The following is a 6074-nucleotide window of genomic DNA, read 5'->3' as shown; positions in this document are numbered from 1 at the left end:
CATTAGGAAGATCCAGATACACACTGGCACAGTACTGAGAAACCATGCTGAGCAGCACCAGCAGTCAGGTGGCACTGCACCTAGAGAAAGGCCAAAAACAAACAATGGGGAGACAAAAGTGGTCAAACAAGATCTCCTGGGAATGATACACCACAAAAAGAAAAAAGAAAAACACTGGATGGTCTCACTTATAGCAGGAATGTAGAGGATCCAAATAAGGGATCAGAAAAAAAAAATAATTCTAATAAGGTAAAAATCAAAATCAACAGGCAACTATAAACCAGAGACATACTGTAGGGGTTGAGAAGGGAGTAGGATCAAAACAAGTGTGGAAAGAGCACAAGGGACCATGGTGATGGCTCATGGGTGAGTGAGTGGTGGAAATTTTACAGGGACTATAACCAAGATGAAAATGCATATTGTACAAAAATGAAAAATGATGTAAAAAATATTTAAAATAAATAAAAAAAAAAAAGAAAAGAAAATCATCCTCCAGAAATCAACAACACTGACATGGAAGAATTTCTCTGCCTGATAAAGAATTTCATCATACCCACCATTGGGCATGATGTCAACAACATGGCAAAATAGGGAACCTGGCATCAATCTACTCCTAAAGACAACTTTTTTTGTCCTTTTTTTTAATTTTTATATTCCCCATACAATTGCAGCCCCAATTTTGACCCCAATCCATCCTTTCCCCCCATCCCCTGCAAAGAGTGTCTCTGGTTCATAGTTGTTTGTTGAGTTTGATTTTTTTTTCTTATAGTTATTCTTTTTCCTGGTCCATATTTAGGTTTTCTAGATTCCTGCTATGAGTGAGACCATCCAGTATTTTTATTTTTCTTTCTGGCTTATTTCGCTGAGCATGATCCCTTCCAGATCCATCCATGTTGCTGCAAATTGCATGTGTTTATCTTTTTTGATTGCTGAGTAATATTCCATGGTGTATATGTACCACATCTTCTTGATCCAGTCAGCTATTTTTGGGCATTTGTGTTGTTTCCAAAGCTTAGCTCTTGTAAATTGTGCTGCTATAAACATAGGGGTTCAGGTGCTCTTTGGAATTAATGTTTCTGTGTCCTTTGGGTAAATACCCAGGAGTGGAATTGCTGGATCATATGGAAGCTCTATCTTTAGTTCAATGATGTAAGAAAAAATAAATTTTAATTGCCTCCAGCGAAAGGATTACATTTTCCACAAACAGAGGAGAAAATTCTTTCTTCTACAGTTTTTCTTTTTCTTTTTCTTTTTTAAAGATTTATTTATTTGTTTATACAAGCACTGGATACAGTCAGAACGGGATGGTGACAGAATTCACCAGAGCCAGAGCGGGGAACAGAACAGGCAGACTGACAAAACACACGGCTGAGGGGAGCAACGGGCACAGCAGGAGAGGTCTGCGTGCCATGCGGGACCCTCGCCAGTGGCTGGGGATTGAACCCACGCTGCAGAGGCTGCAGGCAGCTTCTTAGCCCAGTGTTCAACCACTGCACCAACCGGGGAGGCCCTACAGTTTTTCATTAATGAGCTCTGTCCCACAGTTTGGAGTATCACAAATTTTCAACAAGAGTTAAATATTCCCAATGCCCATGAAAAGAAAATATTTGTCCAGTTTTAGTTATCATCCAAATGAAGTCAACAGCTCATTTATTTTTTCACTAAGTACAAGATCTGAACTCAAGATAATTGACTTTTTAATATGGTAATATGGAAACATCTGCTATAGCAAACAAACGCAAGGAATAAAATAAACCAGAAAAAGGAATCAGGGGTTTCTTAACTCCCCAGTAGCTGTGCAGCTAGCACATTCTTCTGTGCATATCAGATTATGTCAGGTTTGTGGGTTTTCTTTGCTTTCTAAATAAAATAAGCTAACATTAATGTGAGGATTTTTACAAATGTGTGAACTATCTAACAATATTCCACTTTGTCCTTTGGCAGAATTATACTACTTAATTTTTTGTTCCTTAACATAGGGCAGTATCCTCAAATGTTTGCTGGATGTGACAATATCCTAAAGTCCAGCTAACATAGTTGAAACAGATATACTACTTTGGAGAATTCATTTTTTTCTTAAGATTTATCTTAATTTATTTATGCATACAAGAACTGGGGTACAGGCCAGAGGTGCAAGGGTGAGAGGATTCATCAGAGACAGAGTGGGGTGCAGAACAGGAAGATCAAAGTACTTTGCTGAGGGGAGCAGCAGATTAGACAGGAGAGGTCTGCTACACCATTGGGTCATCTCCCCGGCCAGGTATCAAACTTGTGCTGCAGTGGCTGGTGATACCTTCATAGTGCTGACACTTAACCCCTTGTGCCACCAGGGAGACCCAGGAGAAATCATTTTTTAAATAATTCTTAAAAATGCAACTTTTCTACAAATTCAGGCATACAAGCTCCCTTTCAGTTTTCATTATAGAATGCTTAGCTTCAAATAGTTTGAAATCTGAACAAAAATGTATCATGCTCAGTGAAATAAGCCAGAAAGAAAAGAAAATACCGGATGGTCTCACTCATAGCAGGAGTTTAGAAAACCTAGATAATGGACCAGGAAAAAGGCTAACTATAATAAAGAAAAAATCAAAATCAACAAGCAACTATAAACCAGAGACACAATACGGGGAGGAGGGTGGGCAGGGAGAGGAAGGATTAGCGTCAAAATAAGGGGGGTGCAATTGTATGGGGAATATAACCAAAATGAAAATGCATACATTGTGCAAAAATGAAAAATGGTATAAGAATTATATAAAATAGGGCCTCCCCGGTGGCGCAGCGGTTGAACGCTGGGTTGCGAAGCTGCCCGCGGCCTCTGCGACGCAGGTTCGATCCCCGGCTGCTCCCCGGCCACCAGAGGAGGGTCCCACATGGCGCGCAGACCTCTCCTGCCGCCCGCTGCTCCCCTCAGCAGTGTACTTCGGTCCTTCTGCCTGCTCTGCTCCCCACTCTGGCTCTGGTGAATTCTCTCACCCTCCCGCGCTTCTGACTGTACCCAGTGCTTGTATAAACAAAACAAACAAACAAATAAATAAATAAATAAATTTAAAAAAAAAAAAAGAATTATATAAAATATTGTTAAAAATGTATTATTTAATCTATGCTTGAAGACGACATATGGGAATAAAATTACCAGTAGGGACATTTTAATATCTGAATTGAATAAACAGTAATCATCCAAGTGTACATTCCTATACAAGACCTGTCTATTAGTCCTCATAGATCCTCACATACCTATCCAGAACTTTCCAAAGGGTACACTTAATGAGATTAAAATCATTTAAATGGCACCTATCAAGCACATGTCTAGGGGAGGTCTCTCAGATTATCCACTGGGAAGGCAGGCAACTGTCCTTTCTCTAGCAGGCACAGCGCTGACATGAGGGTTCTTTTGGCCTAGTTCGCGCCACACAAGACTCCCTTCTTTGATTCATGATTTGCAGATTTGTTATTATTTTTCTGCCTGCTCCCTTCTGATGCCATTGAATCACAATAACGGACAATGGTCATGGGTATCCTCTAGTAGTCTAGTGCTTTGTATTATTTATTTCACACTGCAACCCATGCAGATACGTTTTGTGAGGTTAGGGGGCGGATTTCCTTTTTTGGTTCTTCTTGGGCTGAGCAACTAATGAAAACAACATCGGACAGATGAGCTGGAGAAAAGGAACCATTTAATTGCATACATTTGGGTGATCAACACAGAGAGAAGGACTCCATTTTCTTGTGGAATTGGAGGGTAGACATCCTGACCTAAGGAATGGGCATAAGGAAAGAGAGGGCAAACACATATGACAGCAACCTGTGCTCTGTAATTACACTCTGCCCATATGGAGATAGATTTCTCTGATAGAAATGTTATTTCTGGAGGTAGCCTTAAGCCTGGTTAACACCTCCATTTTTCACTCTCTTGGTAATCAAAGAAGTGGTAACAGTTATCTTAGTCCTTTAGGCCTCAGTTGACCTTAACTGACAACCTTCTGCATAACAAAGAGGCACCTGCTGGGGAGGCTTGTTCTGAACATCTTGGGAGGAAGCCTGTTCTGAGCACCTTCAGTTTAAAGATCACAATGAAATAACACTAATTAGGAAAAGCAGGAAATGCTTTCCAGTATATGTGATGTTGATACACTCATCTGCACACCTGAAACCCATGCAATGTTATGAACAAGGTTAATTCAACCACAAAAGGAAAACTACACCTTTCAAAGAATGGGATGCATTTGTCAAGTTGACTGTTTTAATGGGATTAAAGGAAATGATTCTTACTTAATCTTTGAAATAAAAGTCTTCAGGGTGCCCTAAAATCCAAAACCAGACAAATGCCCGTGGTATTTGCTGCCATGATGTGTGAAAGTGCCCCCTCACTCGCCCCTGCAGTTCAGTCAGCCGTGCAGAACTGCAGCAAACCTGTGCACTGAAGCCGGGACCCCTTAGCTGTTTCGCACACACATCACATGTGCCCCAGATAATTCGTGTGTCTGGTTTCCACGACAAAAAATTACTCCTTCACTCCAGTAGAAACAAACGAGGAGCTTTAATTTATGCACAACGAATTGCCAGTATTTCCAGACTTTGTGGTCACCTTATTAAATTACTGCTGAGATCCATGACTGAAATCGCGAAAAGATTTTATCGTTCATATACACAAAACAGAAATAGATACCTAAAACAAGATAGTGGAGAAAATAATAAAAAACAGGTGCTTTTTTCATTTACATTTTTCGCATCATAACAAATAAAAGTGAAATGATATTTAATGTACAGGTAAAAGCTCCCTGACATGATATTCGTACGCATTACTAGTTTGGTTTTGAGTTTGATTTAATTTAAAGCAGTGCTCACACTGATTTCCAAAAAGCAGGCATTCTAGAACAACACATGAAGGGTGACAATTATGTGCTAACTTCATAATACTCCTAGGAATAACAATCTTTCCCAGTAAAGAAAAAAATAAAAAGGAAAAAGGAATCACTATACAATGTATTAGGTGAACGCTTAAGAGCTGGTCCCCTAGAGAGAGTATAAAATTCTTCCAGTCCAGTACACTTTAACTTTGTAACAAACTCCCACAGAAAGACAATTCTGGAAATACACCTAGATAGAAATAGCAACACTTTCTCATGCTCACACCACCAGATAGTGGAGGAAATCCAGATCCCGGTGATCCAGGGGTGTCATAACTTCTTTACAAACGAGAAATGACTAAGGAAAATGATGCATCAGGACCTCCCCGGTGGCGCAGCGGTTGAGCGCTGGGTTGCGAAGCTGCCCGCAGCCTCTGCAGTGCCAGTTTGAACCCAGGCCGCTCCCCGGCCACCGGAGGAGGGTCCCACATGGCCCGCAGAACTCTCCTGCCGCCTGCTGCTCCCCTCAGCAGTGTGCTTCGGTCCTTCTGCCTGCTCTGCTCCCTGCTTTGGCTCTGTTGAATTCTCTCACCCTCCTGCGCTTCTGACTGTACCCAGTGTTAGTATAAATAAATAAATCTTTAAAAAAAAAAAATGATGCATCAGGTCTGAGTAGTAAGGGTCTTCCTCAGAAATGTTGTCAGGGGCTCTCAGGCTGTGTGGCTGTTTTCTCTCTTATTTCTAGGCTGTGCACCTCTTGGTCAGGCACAGCACAACTGTAGGGTAAGTGATTATCAGGCTTTTCTGCCCTCCCACCATTAGGATTGATGATGGATCCCTGTGGTCCTGAAAGCATGCCTGATGGCGGACACTTGGAGTAGGGTGTGGGCATGCATAGGTAGGTACACGTGGCCTGAGATTGGCTTATAAGGCTAGTGTCACGGGGACGCCAGGGAAAACAAGAATGAAAGAGAATCAGAAGAGAGAGAACGAGACCATGAGAGAATGCCAGAGAGTCCAGGAAGAGTGAAGATTCACCAGGGGCTGGGAGGCCTGCCAGGTCAGAAATTGGGGTTCCACAAGCACAATAGTTTATGTGCAAGTGTACAAATTCATATGGACTTACTATGCTGTTCAGAGATAGAGGACATATGAGGCAGAATATTTTCCAAATCTATCAGACTTTCCATACTGTTCTTTGGTCTTTCATTAAAAATTTCCTGGAAC

This window comes from Talpa occidentalis, unplaced genomic scaffold (assembly GCF_014898055.3).
Source record: "Talpa occidentalis isolate TD23 unplaced genomic scaffold, MPIMG_talOcc4v2.1 talOcc4.7, whole genome shotgun sequence".
NCBI lineage: Eukaryota > Metazoa > Chordata > Mammalia > Eulipotyphla > Talpidae > Talpa > Talpa occidentalis.
This window is presented reverse-complemented; position numbering follows the sequence as displayed.